Here is a 14,480-nt window from a genome sequence, read left to right on the forward strand (position 1 = left end):
AAAGCATATTTATGCATGCAAGGCTTGAGACTCCAGCAACATCATGATTCCCCAAACTACTATGAACGGAAGACAGACTCATAATTGAGCTACATGACTTCAAAATAATCCTTTCCATAACCCAATCATGTAAGCAAAGCAGCACCTTCACAATCTTCTTCATCCACTGTTACAAGAGCATTCCCCCTTTCCACAAAACATGCAACCTAAGCAGATTAAACAACATTGATGCCAATAAGAAAATTCTGATTTTTGGGCTCTTTCACGTATGTAGCTGCGGACCGGTAAGAACAAGAGTCATGATTTTACCATCTCCTACCCATCCACCCACTTAAATTCTAACATTACAGGCATATGTGAGCTTTGCCTCATGGCCACGACAATTATACATCCATCTGTCAAACTGAGCTAATTAAGTCAATAAGAGCTCATTGCAACCATGAGATAAATGCTTGATAGCCTCTGCTATACTGCCCTCTTAAAAGCAATACACCTCTGATCGATTTTATAGAGTCATGTTACCAGGGTCGGACTGATCATTTGGAAACTCGGGCACTGCCCGAGGGCCCGGGGTCAGTAGGGGGCCCCATGAGATGCCCCTGGTACCTTTTTCATAGGCTTTTTTGAGTTTGGGCAAGGACACAGGGGCCCCATGATCCCCTATTGCCCAGGGGCCCCATGAGTTGGCAATCCACCCCTGCATGTTAAAGTGCTTTAGTCAAAAGTGAACAGTAAACTTTAATTTCCATCTCTAACTACTTACACTTGATACTGATTTATGCAAAGTACAGTGACACATGACTGTCAAAGAAAGTGCAGTGGTGTCTTTGACGTGCAGGCTATGATTGACAGCATGGATACACCTTCTCTATGTTGTGTGAGAGGCAAGATGGTGGCCCCCAACGCTGAAATAACTGGATCTCTGGAGATGATAGGATACCAAGTGTTGATATCAGCAAAACCAGGTATGACTAGAGCTGTGTAACTGCACAAAGAAGACTGGACCCAAGCCACATGCAATTATAATAAGATTTACCAATAACACAGCAAGAGACAAAATCATCCAACATCACAAACATCATACAAGCAATTGTGAGACACACATCACAAGTGCAACCTAATTGAAAACTACCGAACCAGCAAAGCAACTATGATAAACTATATGCAGAGCAAGGTGAGATGTCATGCAAGGTTGGGTCAGGAAGAAGATACAAGGAACAGTGTGTGAGATCTGTCAGGAAGAGGGGCCAGAGTAAGGGTTCATGTACAAGGGGAACTGGTAGAGGGAGTGGGATCAGGGGAACAGTTTCAAGGCAGCAAAGGTCAGGGTAGCATATACGGAAACAGGCTCACTGGTTCACAGGCAGCAGGATTTGGAAGTTTGGCACACAGGTCCAGGGGCGGACTGACAACTTATGGGGCCCCCAGGCAATAGGGGATCATGGGGCCCCTGTGTCCTTCCCCAAACTTAAAAAAGCCTATGAAAAAGGTACCAGGGGCATCTCATGGGGCCCCCTACTTACCCCGGGCCCTCGGGCAGTGCCTGACTTTCCAAATGGTCAGTCCGCCCCTGCACAGGTCTAAATGCTGAGGCACTGTGGAAAGCTAAAGGAGGACTAAATACCCTCCCAGCAGCCAGCATTAGGAGTAAGCTAATTACTGGGATATACTGGCTACAGGGAGACACCCACTGGTGTACACTAGGATTACACCCTTCTGGATGGAACCACAGTGCTACCAACAGGTGATCCAAATATTAATGGGAGGATCCTATGGTAGAAGGTTTTATTACTAAACACAGGTGAGTTATTGATAAGCTGAAAAGTTCATACTTGCCTATGGTTTCTGTAAAAGGGCAAATTGAGGTGTTGCTTTAAAACACACTAAAATATAAATAGTTAACTGGGTACAAAGCTTTTGTATGTGTGCACTGTAAGATGAAAGAGACCAATTGGAAGACGACACATCCAAGTAACTTAAAAAAAACTCCCTTCCTTCTAAAGCCCACTATTTAGTTTTGAATATTTCCACTTGGCTATGCTACTGATGGACCAGAGGAATATTTTTTTAGCTTGACTTGGATGTACTGCTTCACAACAGTCTTCTACTGTATTAGCTGCATCATATTAGCAGATTTTTAGAGATTAAGTGAGGCACTAACCTACAGTATGTATTTGGCATGTTTAAATACATTTACTTACAATATCAGTAATACAAATCCAGCATTACACATTATTTACCCTGTATATAGATAATGTATAGAAAACATAAAAAGAGGTTGTCTTCAATAAAAACTGCATGCCTAAACAATCAGTAATGCTGGAGACATATACAGCTAAATCTCTATGCAAACCATAAGGTTTCCCATAGAATTAGAACTTATCTCTGTCCCCTATTCCTTCCTTAGTACCTCTGATGGTGCTTTAAAATGGAAATCAAGAACTGACACTTTCTTTATGGAGAAAATGTTATTTGATGTACTATGCAATTTATTGTACCATTTTGCATTCACAATGCAATTCTTGTACTGTATCATATGCAAATGTCATCTTATGCTGTGATTTGTGGTTTATACATTTCACATGTGCAAACATGCAATAAAAAGAAAGTAAAAAAAAAGGATTCTGGCCAAAACTGTTTTCCTAGTTTTGAACAGAGCAGGGTAATGAGTCTTTATTGGAAATGTTTCCTATTACTTCCCGTTCTGGTATCCATGAAAGAAGTAATAGAAAATCCTAGCAAAGAATGAGGAAGTCCAACCTTAAAAAAATAAAAAATAAATATATATATATATATATATATATATATATATATATATTTGGGGGGGGGGTGTAAAGGTACACAAACTCATATATCATAGAATCAATAATTTATTCATATGTTGAATTACAATTATCAACATATAAATACATATATATAGGCACACATTTTTGGAAATGGGGACTTTAAGAGCAACATAATTTGTCAACAATGGTTTAAAATACCAATTTTTATTAAATTCTTAGAATAAAATATCTGAAAATTTTATTTTATGATAAGAATTAATTAAAAATTGTTACTTTAAACAGTTATTGTCAAATTATGGTGCCTATTGATTATTGGGATGTAAACACCATACTGTATATAGTTGAAAAAATTAATGACCAGTAGTTATAATATATCAACATATAAAGACATATTATGAGGATGGTAATATCTTTGCAAAGCTTTAAAGTGATATTAGACCCAAACCCAAAATTGTATTATATTGCAGCTTACCAGTCATTAGATGTGGTGGCTGCAACTGTTTTCTTTTCTTTCCCTCTGGCACTTTTACCCCCTTCCTGCCCAGGCCAATTTTCCGCTTTCAGTGCTGTCGCACTTTGAATGGCAATTGCGCTGTTATGCAACACTGTACCCAAAAAAAAATGTTTATCTTTTTTTTTAGACAGATAGAGCTTTCTTTTGGTGATATTTAATCACCACTGGGGTTTTTATTTTTTGCTAAACAAACTAAAAAAGAATGAATATTTTGAAAGAAATTGCAGTCATGCAACACTGTACCCAAACATTTTTTTATAATTTTTTTGAGACCAATAGAGCTTTCTTTTGCTGGTATTTAATTGCCACTGGGGTTTTTTATTTTTTGCTAAACAAACTAAAAAAGACTGAAAATAAAAAAAAAAAGTTTTTACTTTGTTTCTGTTATAAAATTTTGTAAATAAGTAATTTTTCTCCTTCACTGATGTGCGGTAATGAGGCTGCAGTGATGGGCACTTATGGGCACTGATAGGCAGCACTGATGAGGAGGCACTGATGGGCATAGACAGGCATCACTATTGGGCATTGACAGGCATCACTGATGAGCACTGAAAGGCAGCACTCATATATGGCACTAATAGGTGGCACTGATGGGCACTCATAGGTGGCACTGACTGGTACTGATAGGCGTCAGTGATTTGAACAGATAGGTGGCACTGATAGGCAGCACTGACTGGCACTGATAGGTAGACCTGATTGGCAGCACTGATAGGCATTGATATGTGGCATTGATGTGCACTGATGGGCAATGATATGTGGCATTGATGGGCACTGGTATGTGGCATTGATGGGCACTGGTATGTGACATTGATGGGCACTGAAAGGCAGCACTGATGGGGCTACATTGACCATCAGGGCACTGATGATCAGTGCCCTGACCATCAGTGTAGATGTCCCCTCTGAGGAATGTTGCTTACCGCTCTCCTCTACTCACGCTCTGTCAAAGTGAGGAGAGGACTGCCGAAAACCGTCGATCACATGATAGAGCCTGTGTCATCGGCGCTTTACTGCAATCAGTGATCAGTTGTGTCAAGGGACACAGCACACCACCGAATGCTGTGCCACGCCCCCCTTCCGGGGTGTGTGCATGCGCAGCTGGAGTGGAAGGACAACATATGACCTCCTCCCAGAATGAGAGAGCCGCCGCCCTCCCGTCATTTCCTTATATGGCGGGTGGGGGGCGGTTAATCACCTCTGACAGTGTTAAATGTTCTCATTCATGTAAACTGATACACTCTGCTGAAGAACTTGAGCTTCTGAAACAAAGAAGACTTACTGGCTGAATCTCTATATGAAAATAAAAGAAAGATTTGGTAATCTGCAGTATAATATATATAATATACATATATATTTCTTTTGGGTTTAGTAGTGCTTTAACTTAAGTAGGTTACACTCCACAACCATTATTAATCATGATGGTAAAAACTAGATCTGCACATATTTCAATTCTGTTTGATAGATGTAGAGCAACTCTATGCATTTCACGGTTCCTGGTCTTTGGTTTGGTCTGGGCTTGATGCCGTCAAGAACAGTCCAAGACTCAAGACCGCTGGAGCGTAGGGCTGCCAAACTGGTCTTGTGCTGGTAGGATCGGAAGATTAGGTAGGTAAATCTCCTTTTTCCACTCCCCTACACAAAAACAAGCAGGTTACCTATGCAGTGTGGGTACTGCACCCCTAGACAAAATGAGCAGTAGAACCTTGCAGTGGGGGCACAGACCCACTGCATGGTAGAACTTTTTTTTTTTTCCCCAGAGATGGTTTTCAATGCTTAATGCTGAACTCCAGACTCATCTTTCATCTTGTACAGCTGTACAGGCTCCTCTCCTGTACTGGAATGGCTTCTCACAGTATGCACTGGAATCAATAAATGAATTGGGTAAACAATGTAACAAATGTATGCAATGAAAAGGTTTTATTTTAATATTTTATTAGCATATTAATAAGGTAGGGGAAGGGGGGGGCTATTGGTTGGTTAAACTTCAGCTTTAACCTAACTCTTAAAAGGTCAACTCACCTATTCCCAACCGCAAAACTCTTGGAGGACAAAGCAACAACTTTGCTTTAATCCCCCCTACTTATCAGCTTAACCTCACCTTACCTTCCTCAACACTGCTTGTTCATTTAGCAAATCCAGTGCTACTGGGAGTAAAGGAAGAATGGATCACACTATTTTCATGATTACCCTGGTGCTTGGTGAATGGCCCACTGCTGTCATACATGGGTAATAAGACAGTCCTACGTCTTTGGACCTACAATTGAAGCAACTTGAAACATACACAGGGCTTAATTTTGCAAAGGACCAAAAGGAAAGCTAGCACATACACCTGGGGATGGGGGCTGTATTTGGAGTTGCTTTGAATGAGCAAAGCCTACGTTTACTACAAAGCTGAACTCTGGGACTGGATAAAAAAATTGTTACCTTTGCAGTGGGGTTGCCCCTGCACTATGCTTATTTTGTCTCGGGGAATATGAATAGTGATGGGCCAAACACCCTCCTGTTCGATTCGAGGTTGAGCATTCGAAACTAATGAAAGACCTACCATGAACTTCGAACATAATTCAAATCCATGGAACTCGAACTGTAAATTCAAAAGTACCCATATGCATGTTATTGACCATAAAAGGGGTATGGGGATTTGGGTACTGCCCTGAGGGACATCAATCAGTGAAAAAAAAATCAAAAGGTACCGTTTTTAAAGGGGCAGTCATTTTTCACTGCTTAAAGTAAAAAAAAAGAAAAGAAAAGAAACATTAATTTAAATATCATGCCTGGGGGGTCCCCTTAAACTACTTTCAAAGTTGCACATCTGTACAAAGTGTAGAACCTGCTGAAGCAGGACTAACTTTTTTTTTTTTAAATTACATTTTTATTGAGAAACAAAACAGCATGGGGTCACTTTAGGTCTGGTAGGAAGGAAAGGATGGACCCCACAGTAAAAAAAAAAAAAAAAATTGTGTGGGGTTCCCCCCTAAAAGCCATACCAGGCCCTTTAAGCCTGGTAGGACCTTTAAGGGGAAGCTCAACTCCTAAAAATGTGTGTGTGGGGGGAGTGCGTGAGGTTCCATACCAGCCCTCCAGATCCCACCCCCCCTTGTGAATGAGTACACGGTGCATAGTACCCCTACCCATTCCCCCAAAAAGTGTAAAATGTGAATAAAAACACAACAGTTTTTGATAAGTCCTTTATTAAAAAAAAAAAAAAGACAAGCAAAATGAATGGTTCCATCATTGTAATGAATAAGGTGAAATGTTTATTTGGCACATCCTCTGTGTAAGACCAGTCCTGCAAAGCCCCTCTTGGCTTTGGTCACAGTTTTCCTATGTCATCATGTACAATACCAGGGCCATTATTCCTGCATTGTAGGTGAGGACCTGTCCACATCTCAGGAGTGTCAGAGAGCAAAGGAAAGAGCCAACTACCAGGGGAGCAAGGAACTTGGTAAGTAATTCATCTTCTTCAATATCACATTGAAAAACAAGCATTTACTCCTTGTAGTACAGTGGAAGCCCCACTCCAGGGTTAACTTTGACTCCAGTTTTAAAGAGGGACTAAAGCCATTTTTTCTGGAGGGGGGGATATGGTAGGAAATTACCGATGCTGTCATTTTTTTTTTTGCCTGTATCCCTGCTGGGGAAATTTACTCTATCTATTTAATCTATTTCTCCTGGTAATTATCATCACCAGCACTGAGAATGAGGTAAGCTCCAAAATTTTGAGTTGTCACCAGCGTAGAAATGGAGGGAGAATCTACGAATGGTGGCACTTGTTCTAGTGACAACTGTCTAAAATTGGTCATACACAATATAAATACACTTTAGATCAGGGGCGGACTGACAACTCATAGGACTCCCGGGCAATAGGGGATCATGGGGCCCCTGTGCCCTCACCCACACTCAAACCACACCCAAAAAAGCCTATGAAAGGTACCAGGGGCATCTCATGGGGCCCCCTACTGACCCAGGCCCTCGGGAAGTTTCCGAATGGTCAGTCCGCCCCTGCTTTAGATCTACTCTCAATTATGTAGAGCAAAAGGCCCACCTGAATAATCACAAATTGAATGGATTGTTTAGGATTGTTCTCATACTACATAGTTTTGGTAAATCTAAAAAAAGAAGGTTGGAGATCGAAGAATCTGACTGGATAGTTAAGGAAGACTTTCCCTCTTTTTAGAGAGATTTACTCTCACTTCCTGAAATGTCTATGGAATGGGAAGTGAAGGATAATCTTCCCAAAACAATACAGAGGTATTATCCCTTCCCTACTATATCCAGAAAAATATAGATATACACTGTATATAAGGATCATTCACTATTTTCATTAGCAATAGTTGCCTCAAACTTACTGTTGATCAAATAACATAATATACAGTATTTTTGCAAAATGTATATAATTTAAAAAAAAAAGGGTTAACTTACACATTTCCAGGCCAATTCACCCTTTAAATTATGGTTGCTTATATAACTGTCCCCAAGTGCTTAGCCAACGGAAGGCTCCAGTTACAAAATTGCCTGAAAAACAATGAGGCTTTATCAATACAGACAGTATATAAGGATTGACTTTGGTGACCCAAGAATTCAATTCGGTGCTCAGGGAGACTGACTAAATTACTTTTGCATCTCTCCGGCTCTCTCAGCTTGTAAGGAAAAATGTTAGTTTCTGAGAAAGGACTTTATCTCAACAAGTCTAACACAGAAGCTAAGGTAATCAACTTATAAAGCCCCATGCCAGAATCAATTTATTTGCACGCAACTGGAGTCTACGTCCTGTGATGTTCAAGAACATATAGATCAAAAGGACCACTTGCCCTAAGTGTATTTCTTGTGCAGGTCATCTCATGCTGGTCGTTCAGTATGAATGATAACTAGAGTCTCTGAGGTAGTCTGCTGCTATAGATAATAATGTTGAATGGAAGGGTGGCAGTGCAACGGTTTTGTCGGCTATTACCACTTCTTTAGTTGCTTTATCTTCTTCGACAGGTTAATCTCTTGAAAATTTCTGTACAAAAAGTTTAATTTATGTTCAGATGCATAAGAAATCCTTATTAAGATTTGGCATATGGAAGTAAGCATTAAAGGCAAACTCTGATCAAACTTGAAAATCAAGGCTTGAGATATATGCAGCGCGCACAGTCTACATGTTTGCAACTTGAGATTTTTATCCAGGTAATGCATTAGAAAATGAGTCTATTCCAGTTGCTTTTTGCAGCATAATCTGGTGATCTTGTGAACCTTTATTTTGAACCATTCCCAAACACCCCCCTTGCAAATCCCTGGCTATTTCTTGCATCTAGAAAGCCTAAAATAAATTAAAGTTGAAATTCCACTTTTGTTAAATAAATATCGCATATAAAATTGCTATACACGCAATTTTGTAATTGAATACTATTGAAACATTCCTTTCCATTTTAACTTGAAGTCACTGAAATTTGCTAAAACTGTAAAAAAATTTCAAATCAACAGGATTACTAAAGTGATGACCCATGCTATAATTGATGTTGTCCTCCAAGATAGGACTGACCACTACACTAAACTTTGATAGCCATGGGTCCCACGTCTTACCTTCTCATTTTGATGATTCCCTCTTCCTCTGCATCTCCACATCCTACATCCCTTATTTCCCCTGGTGCTGGATTTCCTTTGGACCCCCAGGGACCACTCTCCTGTTCCTCTCTTCTCTTCCTTCTTTTGCTTTATCAGACCTGTAAGCAGAGGGGAAGAGAGGTGCCACTGAGTGTAGACTGTCGGATAATGTATTATAACAGCAGAATAAAATGCATTTATCTTGCAGTCTACACTCAGTGTCGCCTCTTTTCCTCTTTATATGCTTCCTGAGGATTTCTTATTCTTTCTATTAGACGGCCTGCCTTGAAATAGAAACTGTCTTTTTGTCACCTTTTATATCTACAGTTGGATGGACTTTGAAGACCATTAGCCCCACTAGTCACTATTTTGATGGTTACATTGTATAGGGAACCTACATCTTGCACTGACACCATCCCTATGTCTGCTTTATCAGATCTGGCTACTCAGAGTGGCTCACCCCCTAACCATAGACACCAGCCAACTGACTGGGTGCATTACCTAACATAAATGATCCACTCATAGGTATATATCCATAATAGTTCTCCCTACTCTCTTGGCTCGCCAACCTTTTGAATAACAGTTTCTCTCTCACTAGCACAATACTGCCAATGGTAAGGCCTTCCTACATAACTACTGTGAGCTTTGTGACTTGTATTATTCTTTGTACTTAAAAAGGCATTTCCTTGTTTAAACCAATAAAAATATTTAAGAAGAAAAATTCAATGCAACATGGCGACCTGGAGGAGTTACTGTACTCTACTGGTTTACAGAACCCCCCCAGAAATGTCATTTTCTGCTTGCGAGATTAGCTCATTGTTTTTTTTTTTCAGATCTCTGCACTAAGATAAGTAAGGTTTTAGGAACTCCCTGCAATAGGAATTTCATTATTGGTAAGATACAACATAGGGGGTAAACAGTTCTAAAGGGATGCTGACACAGAACATTTCCTCCATAGAACACTGAAAGGGTACCAGGTGGTTAGAGTGCAGACATTCGCATAAATATACGCATGCACATAGTGTCACTCATAGAAATGTGCATAGGTCCATCGCTCGTAGAAATGGGCATGCAGGTGCATTCCTGTGGATGCATGTGGGAGCAGGCCTACAGTTTCTGGCACCAGGCGGACTTTTTAAGGGATGTTCTTGCTCACTGTCAGTGCTGACTGGTTTTCAACTTTTCCTGTGTGTCCTGTATCTGATTTCTGTTGATGACCCGGCTTGTTACTGACCTGATGCTAGATTCTGCTTGTACCTCTGCCCACCTGTTCCTGACCTTGACTTCATTCCTGACCACGCTACTGCCTACACCTATGTACCTCGTTGCCCGCCTGCTACTGACCTTGGCTACCGCTGTGACCTTGCTCCTGCCTCCAACTTGGCTTCATACTATTTCTGAGTGTCAGCTTTGGCTGTCCTTCATAACCACTCCAGTCATTGCAGCGTACTCCTGCCTAAAGCCTGCTGAGAGCTTCAACAAGCCACATTGCTAGAATCTGCAGTACATGCGGAGTACCCCTTATCAGCTGCTCCAGCATGCATCACATCTTCTCCTGGCCTAATGTCCTGTCTGACTTCTCAAGCCTGCACCTGCTGCTGCAAGTCAACATGCCAGCACTTGTGTTCCTCCTGTCCCTTGGTACCATCTGTTCCACCTTCAGTGGGGCCTGGGCCGGAGACACAAGAGAGGCCAACCTCCTCAATTCAGTCTCCTGCTAGGTACGTAACACAAAGTTTATTAACCACTTGACTCCTGGAAAGTTTTACCCCTTTCATGACCGGGGCAGTTTTTTTCTATTCAGCACTGCGCTACTTTAACTGGCAATTGTGCGGTCATGCAACATTGTATTCATATGAAATTTATATAATTTTTCAACACTTTCTTTTGGTGGTATTTCATCACCACTGGGTTTTTATGTTATATCTATGAAAAAATACTGACAACTTTGAGAAAGAACCTGTTTTTCCTAGATTCTGTTAAAAAAAATTGCAAATAGATAATCTGTCTTTATAGATTTAGGACAAAATGTAGTCTGCTACATTTTTTTGGTAAAAATAACCTAAATCAGTGTATATTATTTAGTCTGTGTGAAAGTTACAAATGATGCTCTTAATATTTGAAAAACGATCAATCCTGATGTACTGACTGCCTATCTCATTTCTTGAGACCTTAAAATGCCAGAACAGTACAAATGACCCCTTTCCAGAAAGCAGACAATACAAGGTATTTAGTAAGAGACATGGTGAGTTCTTGAAGTTGTAATTTTCTCTGTCACAATTTTTTGGAAAATTAATTATTTTTTTGTTCAATTTTAAAACTTTTTTTTTCTTTTTTACATACTGTCATCAGAGCTTTTTAGTGTCACTATACTACCCTGGGGGGTGGGGGAAGGATTGGGGCAGTGATTGTTTCTTTTCTTTTATACTCTGATTGCTTGTTACAGTGATGAGCAATCATTTCAACTTTCATTCATGACTCATTGTTTACTATTGTGATGTGGTTGCTCTTACACCAATCAGATTTAGCCTGCCTTGAAAAATTGATTGTGGTTGATGATACAGGAAGAAGAGAGAGAGAGGAAGTTACTGTATACAATATGTGGTTGGGATGCAAGTGTGGAAAGAGGATCTGGGAGTATTTTGCTTTTTATTGTGTAAAATCATGGCATATGAAAGCAATGGGATCACAAACCATGCATCCGGTTTACACCCAAAGATGCCCACCCATTGGGCTTAACTGTGGTTTAGGAGGTATACTTCCAGTGAACCTGTGTGAGGCTGCTTAACCACTTAAGTGTAATACCCCCTCATTACCAGGACCTTTTCATTTTCCATTGCTGTGATAGTTTGACTGACAATTTACTCAGTCATGCAACACTGTACCCAAATTAATTTTATACCATTTTTTGAGACAAATAGAGATTTCCTTTAGTCGCATTTATTAATCACTGGGCATTAAACATTTGACTTTAAAAAGAGAAAAAAAGTTTTGAAAAAACCTACCACTTTCACCAACTTCACCCCAGGTTAAAAACAAAAACAGCATGCAGACCCCTCCAATTGTCTGCTAGGTATTTTGGAGGACCCTTGGAGGGGTCTGTGTACATTTTTTTAATAGATGGAAATTAATGTCATTTGCTAATGAAAACTGTATCATTAATTTTTTTCTTTGCAAATGTGTCTTTTACTGTAGCACATCCTACAGCAAGAATGACCACAAAATTGCCCCTAAAAAATAATATGTTATGGAATAGCTTACTACATATCTATTATTTACTCCTTGTTTTTCCTCTGTTCAAAAGTTTAAAGGCCGGTCACTGCTGCCTAGGTTCAAACCAAACTTTGTCTCTTTGGGCGTTCTTGCCACCTGTTCCAAAGGCACAAAATCATGTATAGAAGTAATATTTCTACCAGTCCTACATGCTAGCAGATGGACTCCTTCTACAGCACATATCAACATTAGTTGCTTTTCCAGCACACACGCAGATGAAAGGTAGAGCTGTGTGTGCTAGAAAACCAACTGAAGTTGATTGGCGATGTACTTTGTGAGTGGCCAGTTTTTCTTGTTTTAAATAAAGCAGTTTATACTACACTTTTTTTCCCAATATGGGAATTAATAAAAATATGTGATTTTACATATGAGCTACATTGCTTGGGTGTTCATTACCTACTTTGGTAGTTTGCATTCTGCAACTACTACTCTTTTTGCTTTATACTACACTTAGCTGCACCCTTTCCATTTTTACTTTGTCAGATTCAGTTTGAGTCTCCCAGTTTTCTGAGGTCACCGCAGCTATGTGTAGGAAAGTGCTTCACCTGTGCCACTATACATCTGCATTCTATGGACTTTGCTTTCATGTCCACCATTCGGCCATTACTTTGGCCAAGAGCTGTTGTGATATGCACAGTTTTCTCTACATATTTTCTTTCTACCAACTCCTGGTTACCCAGTCCACCCCTTAGCGGTAGTAGATTTCCAATCCATGTAAATTATAGCAATAACTGTAGAAACATGTAGAACAGCTAAGTAAGACAGAGCAGATTATCCAATGATTCTCCTGAAGAAGTCCTTAAAAGAGGAACCCTAGGTTGAAAAGCAGCAATCAGGAGTCTGTGGAGTTTTTAAATGTTTTTATATGCGGTACAAATTGCAAGCACAATAAACAGCTATGTCTTTAAACTGGTTTGTGGTCTGCAATAGTTTATGCCTGCTACCTTACAGGGTTTTTTATCTATTAAATCCAGAGTAAAGATCAGGTGGATGCTGGTCTTGGGGAGGTCATGTGGACACACATAATTTGAAGGCCTATACAACACTGAGAGTTGGATTGGCAACAAAGCTGAGAGGAAAAACAGATCTCCTTTCATGTAAATAGTCAATTGAGAGAAAGCAAAACTTTGGATGTAACAGCTTTCTATTTGTATCAAAGAGAGATTTAGGGCTCGTTCACACTAGGCTGTTTTGCCAACGCTTGCCAAACGCCCCTATAGCGTTTGGCAAGCGTTGGTCCGGCGTTTGCGGAGCGTTTTTTAACGCTCGGCAAACGCTCCGCAAACGCCGCATGCGCGGTTTAGCGGAAGTTGCTAGGCGTTTGCCGAGCGTTAATAACGCCCCACAAACGCCTATAATGCAGTTTGAGTGGTGTTACCGCTCCGCAAACGCCCCGCAACCGCGTCGCAACCGCACCGCAAACGCCGGCCGGGCGTTTGCGGAGCGGCACCATAGACGAGAATAGGAGGCTTCAAAGCCTCCTGACTCGTCCAGAGGCATCCGTTTTGCCGCGACGCAACGCAAACGCTCCCGTTAGAAAAGCACCATGTGCTGTAATGTGCAGAATTGGCAGAGGCGTTTGGGAAGCGGTAAAAACGCTTCCCAAACGCCTCTCTGCCGCCTGCACACAAGGCTAGTGTGAACGTAGCCTTAGAGTCCAATAGAAACTGACAATGTATTGCCTCTGAGCTGTGGCTGGTTTGCAGTTATTGAATTCCATAAGGGGGATTATACCTCTGTGGGAATTTAATACTAACACATAACTTGATTACGACTTAGATCAGTGTCATTTAGCTGGTTGACTACACTGACTGTTGGGAGCTTTTCTATAGTACATTTTGCCAAACTGTATAAATATAGTAATCTTAAGGCAACAACAGGGGTGTAATAAAAATGTCACAATAAAATCATTGATAAACAAAGAACAACATTGCTGGGGCAAGGTACTGTATAATATTAGTATAGTAGGATGAACTAATGTGTCTGGGTTTAGTTTACAGGATATTGTTCACACTCATCATGATGTCTATATTTTGTGAACTTGGGTCCACAATCTAGTGATGTCTATGGAGCACGAATCTTGAAAATTAATTCTGACCATTTTCAAGGCTAATAGGCATAGAATTGTCAAATAAAGGGCATGATGAGCTGGGCACTTCCATGAGGGACATTTACCAATGCATAAACTACAGTATAGCAGAGAGATTATCCTTTTAATGCATTGTGTTGTGTTACAATACAGTGTGATTCTTATAAACAATATCAGCAACATTGTTTTCTGACATCAAATATTGTGCATATATATGTTTTTTTTTCTCCTTTTA

The 14,480-nt window shown here is 40.3% G+C and overlaps 1 pseudogene; it reads left to right on the forward strand.

The window, feature by feature from the left end:
* Positions 1-889: 889 nt before the first annotated feature.
* LOC149452098 (uncharacterized) overlaps positions 890-14,480 on the forward strand; it is a 29,325-nt pseudogene continuing 15,734 nt past the window's right edge.

The sequence above is a fragment of the Staurois parvus genome, unplaced genomic scaffold (genome assembly GCF_062004578.1).
Source record: "Staurois parvus isolate SC_StPar_1 unplaced genomic scaffold, SC_StPar_1.0 ptg000498l, whole genome shotgun sequence".
In the NCBI taxonomy this organism is placed as follows: Eukaryota; Metazoa; Chordata; class Amphibia; order Anura; family Ranidae; genus Staurois; species Staurois parvus.